The 12,088-nt window shown below is 48.1% G+C and overlaps 1 protein-coding gene across 3 annotated transcripts in view; it reads right to left on the minus strand.

Moving 5' to 3' along the window:
* COL8A2 (collagen type VIII alpha 2 chain) overlaps nucleotides 1-12,088 on the minus strand; it is a 142,687-nt gene that overhangs the window by 85,274 nt on the left and 45,325 nt on the right. The window contains exons 2-3 of one of the 3 annotated variants that reach the window (XM_019488293.2): nucleotides 11,330-11,385; nucleotides 7,934-8,102 (exon numbers count right to left, since the gene is read on the minus strand). The exons of 1 other annotated variant lie outside the window; for it this stretch is intronic. The gene's annotated coding sequence lies outside the window, so the exon portion shown is untranslated. The remainder of the gene's footprint in view (nucleotides 1-7,933; nucleotides 8,103-11,329; nucleotides 11,386-12,088) is intronic. One more of the 3 variants, XM_006269879.4, reaches the window with a different exon arrangement.

Genomic DNA, 12,088 nt, shown 5'->3' on the forward strand with positions numbered 1-12,088 from the left:
ATCCACCAAAGAACTGAAAGCAATCCCAGCTCCCCTCCTGCAATGGCCTCACATCATTTATGTGGATAATAATTACGCGCAAGCATTAAGAGACCCAGAACGAACTTTAACTTCTCTCACTGCATTTAGGAAGCACAGAGTGTTTGCAGTGAATAGGAGCTACAGAAGAAGGGGCAATGGATGGAAACTTAGCATGGGAGAAAGGACAGGATGAACAATAACCTTTGTGACAATAAGATGTTAAGATCCAATAGCGTATCTCTATCCTGATGTAAACTTCATTGACTGTGCTCATTTTACGCCCTGAGATTCATTCCTCAGCAGCATGACCTGTCTTGCAATAATGCTGAGAGGCCTCTGCTGAGACCACAGCTCCATTGTGCTTTGTGCTGCGAAAACCCAGTGAACGCAGACACTGCGAGGAAGAGCTTATAAGCAAACACAGAGAGTCTCAGAGAGCAGAGGCACAGAGGAGGACATGCCCTGGCCAGGGCTACAGAGCAGGTCAGCAGCAGAGCCACCGATAAAGCCCTCTCTCCTATTTCCCAGGTGAGTGTCCTGTCCCCTGAGCAACAAACGCTTCATTTTGAGGAATACAAATCTATGCTGCATCCCACCACATATCCAAGACAAGCTCATTGCAACTCATTTACAAATGAAAACAACCCATTTCTTTTTGTCCAAGACATAAAACGATTCAGTTAAAGATTTGATGCACCATATTATACCAGGGAGGATAAAAGTCATGGTGAAAAACGGTGCAGGTAATATCAGCAGAACCACAACTGACTGACAACTAACATGCAGTTTCCTGCAACTTTCTGAGCACATTCCCCTCCTAGGTGAAAGTCAGCGGGAAGTGGTAAAATAGACCCACTGCACAGCATGAAGGCAAAACAAATGCAAAAAACTTATTTCCAAGATGCCGCTTGTCAAGTGATTCAGACTGTCCCAATCAACTGATGGGTTATGGACCTTTCAAGGGAGGAGAACTCATGAGCTCTTGCAAGCTGTGAAGCCAAATGTGAATGAATTGGAAAGACCAGGAACCAGGACAAAAATACAAAAGGCAACTTTCATTTCCTGATGGATTATATTTTATGTAGCCAGTGGCTGCTATAGGAAATCTCCATTCCAGGTGCTCCAGAATCTTCCCTTTCCCACAGTTAAAATGTATCCATCACTATCAAGCAGTTTTATTATCCAGGCACAAACTAGAGTTCTTCCTTCAGTGTTTGCAAAAAATTCCATCGTGGCTCTGGTTAATAATGCAAAGCCATCCATGATGGCATCTGTAAACCATCTGTCTCCTCTCAAAGGTGCTCCACATCTATCTGGAGGATGGAAACTTGCTATGCATTCATAGCCTCAAGCAATGGTAGAGAGTCATCAATATATGTGCCATGTACCCTTCAACTCCTTTGTTAGTTTTGGAGTTGCATGCACACACACAGGACAAAACTAGGACATTCCAGCTCTATCGTTAGCTTTGGAAACTCCTTCTGCAAATGGTTCCAGCACAAGAAGTGTTACCAAAAACCACTTCTTGCATCTCCAGGAAATTTGGTTCAGCATTTATCGGCAGCTTTTTCTTCCTGACATAGCATTATTTTTGGAGTTCCAGGTTTAAAATTTGCGGTATTCAATGCTTAGTGATTTTTCCAGGCTGTGTGTATTACCATTCTTCGCATCAGCAGGGTCTTGCTGCTGCTCTTCTGGTTGCCGATACGTGACAGCAAATTTGTGAACTGCTGCACAACCTAAATCTCTTGTGCAAAAGCCAAAGTACATAATCGTGAATGCTTAGTTCTTTGACAGTAAAACTAGCTGCTTGGGATGGGAAACAGTGTTTCAGTGTTTATTCTGCTGGTCATTTCATTTTAATGTCATAGCTTGAAAATCTGGTCTTTCTGGTTTTGCTTTGTCTTTTGATCTGCATTTTCACTCTGTTCCAACGTTTTAATAATATCATCATTGGGCAACTTAAAGGCATCAGGACAGTTAATTTTATGGCTGTCAAGAGAACTATTCTGGCATGTTTCTCCTTTCAACTGATGGTTTTCTGTTCTCTAGGGCTTTCCCTGGACACTTCCTTCAAATCCAACATCTGTAACAACTGCAGCTGTGTCTTCCAAGCTGACCCTTCTTCCATTGTACAAATCATTTTATAGCTGCATTTATGCTTTTCAAACATACTGGCTGTTAATCTGCTTGTAGATATGTAAATTCCCCGGGAGCCCATAAATCATTTTTCAGCTATTTGGATAATGTTGTGTGTTTCAGCCTGAACTCCAAGTAATTTAGGCTGAGCAGCGTGTGCCTGGAACCGTCTCATGTTCAAACGACCACCCTCTTCTCAGTCAAATCCCTCCTTAAAATACATTTCTTCCATGAAAACTTTCAACAATAATCCACTCTAGAAACATATCTTTAGAACAATAAAGCCTTACAATTTTTGAGTGCAGTGTTAACAGCTGAGCTCAGGGTGGGTCTTTGGATGATGGTCCATCTGTCTCGCTGGGATTATTGGCAGGGTTATGCATTGCCAGTAGGGTCCATAGACTGTAACTCCTTGGAGTAGAGACAAAGGGTGGAGTTTAGGCCTCACTGAAGTCAACAGGAGCTTTGCCAAGGACCACAGGGGAGCACGGCTTTCACCCTCGCTTTGATTACTACTTCCTCTGCACATTTTAGTCCTAAAACAGGACTTAAATGGTACCTGGGCTTCCTGTTAGCTCTCTGCAAAGAAGTGAATTTCATCACCTGTTTCAATAGGGGCTGGGGCCCCATGCCTTGAAAAAGCAGTTGACCACCTAAAAAGCGTGTTATCTTCCTCAGGTCTCAGAATGAATGGTCACAGCCTGATGGACACGTGGAACAAGAGGCATTACCCTGTCTAGGCCAGGATCCTTACTTATAACAAACTCCTTTCCGAATGGGGGCACACTGAGAAGTTAGAACTTGCTGAGCATCCTCCTCCTCCCAGGTAGACCTGTGTATGGAGTTATTCTTGCTTTACATCCCCATAATGGTGAGCTGGATCCTACCTATAAATTCCTACTTTGCTAAATAAAAATGATTACATATTTGTATTTCAACCCCATGTTCTTGCAGGATCTGTCTGTACTGCAAGTGAGATGTGGCCACTGTACTGGAAGTGTAACGATAGGAACTGTAAAGCAAGCTAGCTCTACAGTTTGGTTAAGTACAGGTAACAGCCAAGCTGCCATAACACAGAAATCCAGCCCAGACTAATTTACCCACTAACATTTTTGCAGTGTAGACAGATCCACTGTCACCCAAGCTACCTCTACTAACACTAGCATGGCAATGCCTCCACATACCATGATCATACCTCCTGCTGCCAGCTCCAACCTTCCCTGGAATACAATTTTGCACCTTCTCCACTGTGCAGTGAAAGGGAAGAGAGAGTGTCAAAAACAACACCAACTGGCCAAGTCCATTGCATGCTTGCCCTTCACTGCAGGCAGGGCCACATGCTGCACTCAAGACCACGGTGCAAAACTTGGCCCAATGGATTTAGCCTACAATCCAGAGCTCAGCATTTTCTGCTGACAAGGGTACAGATACACTTCTGCTAACTAAGGTGACCAACAAAGTTGACACCAGGTTACCCAGCGCTTTATTACATGGTGGCCACCTATTGATCTCGTCAAAAGGCAAAGGTACCTTCAGAGGGAGAAAAAAATCATGTCTAGGATATGGGGGCAGCCTAGGGGAGCATTTGCCTGTTTCTCAGCTGACAAAGCCATTGTAGAGATCTGCATCAAAATGTAGCACTTATTTTGTAGTCACTGGGCCAAATCCTGCTCTTATTTATACATGGATGAAACTGGAGAGTAGCATCACTGACCTCAGAGTCACTCTACATTTCTGTGGACATAACGGAGCACCAGATTTGGTCGAGTTGATATATTTTCCTTCCAAGGGGACTTCACTATGATGCCATGACGGTGCTTGTGTGTTCCAATGGCCCCATCATTGGGTGGGAGGTTTAAGCCCTGTGGGGGCCACCTAAACTGGCCAGATTGCGAGGGAGGGACCAGGCAAAAGCAGAGTGCTGATCCTCCAAACTAGGGGGCTGAGCAGCAAGCTGACAATCTGTCCTGGTCAGGAACGTTACGGAAAGAGAAGGAGAAATGATTTTGCATTTGCACTGTGACTTCATGTCCTCACTGTGCACGATACATCCACATTGCAATCAGACAGGTAGCTGGAGTATTGAAGATATACAGCTACCTGAGCTAGCTTAAGCAGGTTAGCTCAGGAACGGATGGATAGCAGCCTAGCTATCATAGCACAGGAGACTAATAATTTACCCTGTAAGGTTTCTGCGAGCTGTTCTGGTAAGTAGTATGACAGGCAGGGATGAAAGAGGCACATTTGTTACTGGTACAACCTCTGATGACAAAGGAAGGATTTAGATTCGGCAGTGCAGCATACGTGCACACTGGTGCACACGTGCAATAGAACTGCATTAAAATACACTCCGCAGAAAGCTCTTACTGACTCAGATTTGGTCCAGTTGATTAGACGCTTGACCTTTTTAATCTGAATAGAGGAAAACTGCACATGAGGAAAGTAGCTGTTCCCTTTTGCTGACTGAGTAGCCCAAATGATACCCAGTCTGCCAGAAAACATCTGTCTCAGCAGGACCCAGCCTGGGGGTTCTAGCCCCCTGCTCCCAGGTCACAACCAGGTCCTGGGAGTCAGGACCACATCTGTCCTCCCTCTATTACTAAGAGCCTCGTGGGTGGTGTCCCAGGATGGAAAGTGAGGAGAATCATTGTTCTAGCTCAACCCTATTCTGCAGTTTCCCCACTACAGCAGAAGGGCTGGGTTGAGTCCAGAATGAAGATACACACTGGACTGTCAGTGACCCAACACTTTTCCTTGGCACCTTTTAGCCACCACTTGAAGACAAGTTGCACCCAGGATGATGATCAGGTTGAAAAACACTCACAGGTTTTGGAAAACATTTTGTGGTTGTTAAGGGCAGTAGGGCCTGTTTTGAAGATCTTGCCTGACCTGTTGCATACCATTGGTTGGAGTAGATCACTCAGTTAAGGAAATAGCTTGTGGAAAACACTCCCCAGCTCTTCTGGGTCACTCAAAAATGGTTACACACATACAACTCAATGTACTACTTGGAAGATGCCTTTCCAGTGTTTCTAGGGGGCCCAGGGAGTTGGCTTGGAGTCGGAGGAGAACACGTTCCAGAAGGTCATCCAGGCTGAAACGGAGTGATTTCAGTTTGGTACATCATAAAAGGGGCCTGTTTTTCTAGGATGTGTCCAGTGCTCATTTTTCTGACTATTGGGTCCCTTTAAGGTATCTGAACCCAGGTACCAAGAACACGTTTAATGAGATATTTATTAAGCCTTTTTGAGTGACCCAGAAGAGCTGAGCAGTGTTTTCCATAAGCTATTTCCTTGTGGCCTTTATGCAGTTGTGTGCTATCACAACTCACTGCAGTTTACAATCATTAAGTTATCGTCATGCATCTGTTCAACATCATCCCCAATAGCTTTCACATAGGGACTGCCACGCTTGACCTCCATCTGCCCAGTGTTTTCTCTCAGACAGTGGCTACAGGAAGGTATCAGAACCACTGCTCCCAAATGCACCATTTTTTCTGGACCCGTTAGTTGGAAGCAGGCTAATTCCCTGAAGCAGGTTTTTCTCCACTTTCACCTTTTGGCTATCCCCACTATTCATAGATACACTTAATCCCTTCTATATTTTACTCAGCTCCTAGCCTGGACAGTGTCATGGTGGGTCTGCCTTTCATCCCTCAGTAGGAATGCAGATCCTGAAATGGGCAGGTAACCAGTCCAGGCTGTTGCAAAGTAGATCACCACTGGGGTAGCTACTTTTGGGATCAGCAAGGTCGGCTGTCATCTCACAGAGACAAAGAACAGGCCTATTGAGCAAGACAGCCACGTGTTAAAGCAATTTTCCCAACAGGACTGCACTCCAGACTCGCTCTGCAGCTGGGGTTGGAGAACGTGGCTCCATCAGTGTCAACAAAGCTATGCTAGTTCACACCAGCCAAGGGGTTGACTCCGTCTTCAGTATGTTGCTCAGAGCCCTGATTTCATAGATTTCATAGATTTCATAGACATTCGGGCTGGAAGGGACCTCGGAAGATCATCGAGTCCAGCCCCCTGCCCAAAGGGCAGGAAGTCAGCTGGGTTCATAGGATCCCAGCATCCTATGAACTGATGCTGATGCTGACAGCTAGATGACGGGGCCCCTACAGATCTTCCCTGGAGGTGGCAGCATAACGGGATCAACCTTAATGCCATCTGCTTGCCCTGAACAATTGCCAAGGGAAAGTAGCAAGGACCATGAAGCCACTCAAACCCCTGCAGCTAGCATGAAATGAGTTCAGGATAACCCTCTCCCAGCTCATCTCTGCAGCTGGCATCTGCTTGGGCCCTTATGAAGAACTGTCCCAATTAAAAGGCTCCAGAGACCCAGCCCCAGGCAGCAGTGATGGTGGGAGCCACCACCCTGACATCTTACCTCTTCCGCGGTATTGGGCATCACATAGACACGCAGACTAGAAAGGTCCATGCCCAGCCCACCCCACAACAGAGTCGTGGCATGATTGCAAATCAGCTGTGAATCGACACGACACCCTGCCTGTACCATGGCACCCCCCTGCATTTCCTTACGTGCGCGCCGAACCCCACCGCCGCCCTACTGCAGCGTTTTCCCCCTCTCCGGTTCTTCGCATCTCAGACGCTCTAATTGCTACCAGACACCAGGCAGCAAGTTACAAGGGAAACAAGTGAGGCTGGCCTATATAATCTTGTTTGACGGTTGTGTGCACAGTCCTACAGCAATGTGTCTAATGCAGACAAAGAAAACATTTCAAAGCTAAGGGAGGGGAAAAAAAAATGTGTTATTATTCTTTAAGTCTAAATCGCTCTCTTTCAATGATGGCCAGCTCTAAGCACATAAATATATTCATGAGCTCCTTCTTATGCACTGGGAAGGTACAGTTGTTAGGAAAATAAATCCCATATGAAATGTGTTGTGGTACAATGGCCTTGGCATCTGAAACCCATGAGCTCCCCCCACCGCCAGCCCAAACAGATGCCTTACTCCAGTTTTTTTTGTTTTTTGGGGGGTGGGGTTGTAAAAGGCTGGCACATCTTGGATGCACACCTTGCTGGGGTTATTTGAGCCCAGCAGTCTTTCCTGCCCAGAGCAGAGTGGGGCACAGCGGACCCACCAAGTACTGACGGATGATCTTACGAGGTCCCTAAACTTCTGTAAACCTCTCGTATACCAGGGAGCTGAGGTTCCTCTCCTTAATAGGCACCTGACAAGTGTCTGCAGAATAAATGAAATGGGAAAAATCACTTGCAGCCAGCTCCGGCAGAGGAAACTTGAACTCTCTGCAATGCCCCCCAGTTTTGGGGAGGGGCCTTGCCCACCTGCCTATGAGAACATCTCTTCTGGCTGTTCCCCCACTCCACTGCTGACCTCCAGACCCAACTGCTCATTGCCAATTGGTGGCCTGATTCTCTTCCTCTTCCCAGACTGAAGCATGCCGCTCTCCTGTCTAGGGTTTGCAAGGGGGAAAATCTTGTTTATGCGTCTCTAATATCGCCCTTCTGTTTTGCATTTGCAGTTTCCTCAAAGATACGGTGCAGCCTCTGCCAAGATTCCAAAGAAGATATCCTTAGAAATGTAGACCATTTTCCCAACCAAATTCAAAGAAAACAAATGTCAGGCCAAGGATTGATATGAAATAGTTTAAAAATGAGAAAAAGCTGCCTCAGAGCTAGGTTACATTAAAATAAAGTGCGGTGCTGGGAGACGGGGCTGAATTTTTTTCTCTCTCAGAAGAAAGAAAGGGGATGGGCGGAGGGTGAAAGGCAGGAAAGGATATAATTACCTGCCAATTAGGTGCTGAGTTCCTCTCCAAGGAGGAAGGCATTCTGTGCACACATTAGCACGGCTTCTCCTTTCTGGGTGGCTTTCAACCCAATGCCATCACCGGCTGTGCTCTCTTATACCTTCCCAAAACGCTTTGTCGTCACAACTGCACATCTCAAGAGACGTAGCTGTGGAAAAACACCCATGAAGCAGCGTTGTCATCCCCACAGCAGAGCGGGATGAGAGGCATGGATGACTTAAGAGATCTGCCGATGGGCGCACTGGGAACTTGTGGCAGAGTTGACCTCCTGGGTCCCAAGCCAGTGTCTTCATCACTGTCCCACCCATCTATTAAAGTCCCTTCCCAAGGCCCTTGGATGGGCATTCAGGGTTGGGGGACTTGGGGCATATGGAATTGCTGCCTCTTCCAGCTCAGTAGCACTCAGCAATATTGGCCTCCAGGAGATGCCACATGTTTGGCCAGGTATTAACTGGCCTTAATTATATCAATGGGAAGGGTTTTCCATCAGCTGCCTCAGGAAGGGCTGGCCCATGACACAGGCACTGAGCACCTGCAGGCTTCTCTGCAGGAAGTTCAGCAGAAGTTAAAGTTAGTCAGTGGTTGTCACCACTTTGCAAGGCCCTTGAGCACGCTGCAGCAGTGCCTTGGGACACGCGTGGTCGGGTCCTCAAACTCCCAGACCAAGGAATACCCATGTCTGCCTCAGGAGGTGGGAGCTCAGGGAAAGGACCTGATTCTGTCACCTCTTGCCTACAAAGAGAGCCCCCAAGACAGCAAGGGAGCCCCTGGCTGCATGGTGCAAGCCTGCTGCTCAGTGCAGGCAAGGCCCTCAGAAAAGAGATGTGTGCCCAGCTCTGCCCTCCCCACCTCCAGTCATTTCCATGAGTGCCTCTGGATTCAGACCAGGGGTTTAGTCACGCACCAACACATGCTTTCCTGGCTAAGTGATGGCGAAGTTAGCCCACCTGGTTGGGAGGCTGCACTGTGCACTATTGTAGGGCAGTACATACTGCTATGGGGTATGCAGCCTGCGGTGAGTACCACCTTCCCATTGTGTCCAAGCATCCCCCACATTTACAACATATGGGGAAGATCTGCTGCTAGTGTTTCAGTGCAGAGGCAACAAAACAGGTGGGCTGTGGTCCACTGCTTGCATTTCCCAGGGGAACCCAGTCAAATCCACCCACGAAGGGGCCAAGCTCACGTTCATCATAGGGGTAGGCTGAGTTTGACCTAGTTTCTGCTCTCCGTGACACTGGTGTCAATGCAGGGTAACTTCAGCACAGCTGCTCTGGACGTAGGCCAACACATCGCAGTGCTCAATTCTTCTTTCACTGGCTGGTTCAAAAGCCCTCCGACTTCAGTGGGGCCCCACTTGACTTCTACTTGCATCACAGAGTTCAGAAGCAGGCCCACCATCACTATAGCTAGCACCTGCCCGGTTTGAACCCGGCCTTCAATTCCCTAGAGACCACGAGTTCATAGCTGCCTGCTCACATGAACGGAGGAATCACAGCACTCAGGAGACAGTAATTGTACAGGAGAAAGATTGGGAAACAGGCAGTAAACATTGCTCAAATACTGCAGCAGTTTTTAGGAAGTCAAGGCATTCAATCCCAAGGTACTTGCCTTGTATTGTGACACAGAGCAGCAGTCCCTTAAACTCCTTGTCAAATGCACAGAAAACCAATGACACAATTAGCAAAGGGCCAATGTTTTCAAATGTCACCTCTGGGGAGGGGGTGCGGGGGTCACATGGACAATAATTCTTTTCTCTCCATGTCCTACATCCAGTAAATCCTTCCTCTGCTACGAGACTTGCAATAATCACATGGGCTCTAATCCCCTCCATGCATCGGAAGGACAGAGACCCTTTTCTTCCTACTGTATATGTCCCAAGCTTTCATTACATGGGTGTGCTGCAATAGATTTACATATTCAAAGAGCTTACAACCTGGGCTTGTGTTGAAGGTGTGCTTCATCCCCACATGTAACCTGCTCTCACAAGCTCACTACTGACTGGGAACGACTCAGCCCGAGGCCTGCACCGCTCAAGTCCCAAGTGCCATTGCTGCTTCCAGGCATCAGTATGCGTGAGGTTTTCAACACAGACCACTAAGTCCATAGCTGGATGCTTACAGCTAGATACATTGCATCTGATCTTCCAGAAGAGTTAAATATTTGCCGTGCTAAGGTAAAGCCTACAGCTTTTCCTCTGGAGAAAAAAAGTTCAGCTCCTGTACAGTGTCTCAGGCTTGGACACCCAGAATCAGTAGCTGCTTCTGAAGATGCATCCAAGATGCATCTACAGTGCCAAAACTCAGGGTGGCCAAGAACAAACCTTTATTGCTGCATTGTAAATATTCCCTGTGATATGGAGACTGAGGGGAGTCTATGGCAAGAGGGCATCCTGGTTTTGAAATATAAAGGGACACAAGGATAGCTTTCTAAATGGAGGTGAGGAGAGGCATAAGCTCGACATGTATTTGCAGAAAGAGAAGGGTGTGATAGATATGGAAGACGTCTTCAAGATCAATAGAGAGTTGGCTTGGTTCAAGGGGGATCTGGCATCTGACCTTGCTAGGATGAACCTCAGATGTCGCCCTGCAGAACCACTCAGAAGAGCTGGAGGATCACTCTGAGAAAGCAAGAGGCCTGACGAACCTTGGGGAGGGACAGGAGAGGCACACGTTCCCCACTCAATTCATACTGCACCACCCAGCGGCTGGGCCTGCAGGAAGGGGTAGGCTGGTGCCCATACACCTGGCATCGGTCACGCTGGAAAACCCTTAGAGATGGTCTGGACAAACTGCCAGAGCTCAGAGGAAGGAAAGGAAAACCAACAGCAGGTCTGGGACTATAAACATCCGAGGGTGAATGAACAAATGCTTGGGGCTTACAAACTCCAGCCCCCAAAATCCGACGCCCGCTGTGCCTTGCAAACCTTCTTGCCTCGCCAGAAGAACCCTTGCTGTGTGGCAGGCAATAGTGAGGCGCCTTACTTAGTCCAACTGGAGTGAACCCACTAAGTACCGACTCCATCACAACCACAGAGCCCAGTGCACAAACCCAGCCTCTTATAATGCTCTGTGGCTTTCCAGGGATGTGCCACAAGCCCTGTGTCCACCCTGTGATAAGCTGCTGCCTGGCTCCTTCATGCTTCCCAAATGCTGCCCAGCCAAGGTTGGCACCCCAGGTTCACCAGAGCCCGCAAGCTGCACCCAGTTGGTGCATCACGGGGCAGACTGCATGGCCCTTATGATACTGAGATCAAGGGCTGGACCATAAAGCCTCCTCCCCGCTCGCCACCCTGTCACTGATCTACACACCCTGAGCAAAGACTTAAACAGAAAGCAGGGACGGCTGTAAAAGGAGGCCAAGAGGAACACATACCTTGATGCTGGTACAAGGTTTGAGGGCAGTCTGTCTGTCCAGGAAAGGCTTCAGCACTGAGGGGAGAAAGAGCAGAGGGAGTCAGTGCCCAGCAGCAGAACGGGAAGGAGAAGCAAAGTCTCTTGACCCCCTCCGAGAACTGGGCCTCTTGCCTGATCCTGCCCTGGCTTTGCCCTATAAGGATGACTGACAAGCCCAGCCTTGGCTGGGGGATTTCATGGGTTTAAAGCATGTGATTTTTGTGTGTTTTGTCGATTAACCCATTATTTTGTTAAATGCACCTCAAGTTCTCTACCTTGCAATCTCCCTGACTCGCTTTCCCCCTGGCACGGTCTGCACGCTCCCAGATCCCAGCTGGTTTCCTTCATCCCCTCCCCAGCCCCAGCCCCAGCCTCCAAAGTCCATTTTGTTCACCCACTGCCCGTGCTTTGTCACACTAGGCAGGCTTTGCACATTTAACTCTTGCTTGCCCAGCAGTTATCACACATCTGTTTTACTCAGCCATGAGGGGCCTTCTGCAGATGTGCGTGGACAACAGGAAGTCATGCTCTCTACCGGCACCTGGTCAGGGTGACAGTTCCTAGGGGCATGGTATCTTGGTGGTTACCTAGGTCAGGGGTCAGCAGCCTTTTAGCAGCAGTTGGTCCAGTTAACACAACTGGGCACAAAGGCAGGATGCCACTTGCAGCCCATCCTCCGCCACTTCCCCACTGTGCTTGCACCCTGGCTGCCACCACTCATTTCGTCTTACCACTGAAT

Source organism: Alligator mississippiensis, chromosome 6 (assembly GCF_030867095.1).
Source record: "Alligator mississippiensis isolate rAllMis1 chromosome 6, rAllMis1, whole genome shotgun sequence".
Lineage (NCBI taxonomy): Eukaryota > Metazoa > Chordata > Crocodylia > Alligatoridae > Alligator > Alligator mississippiensis.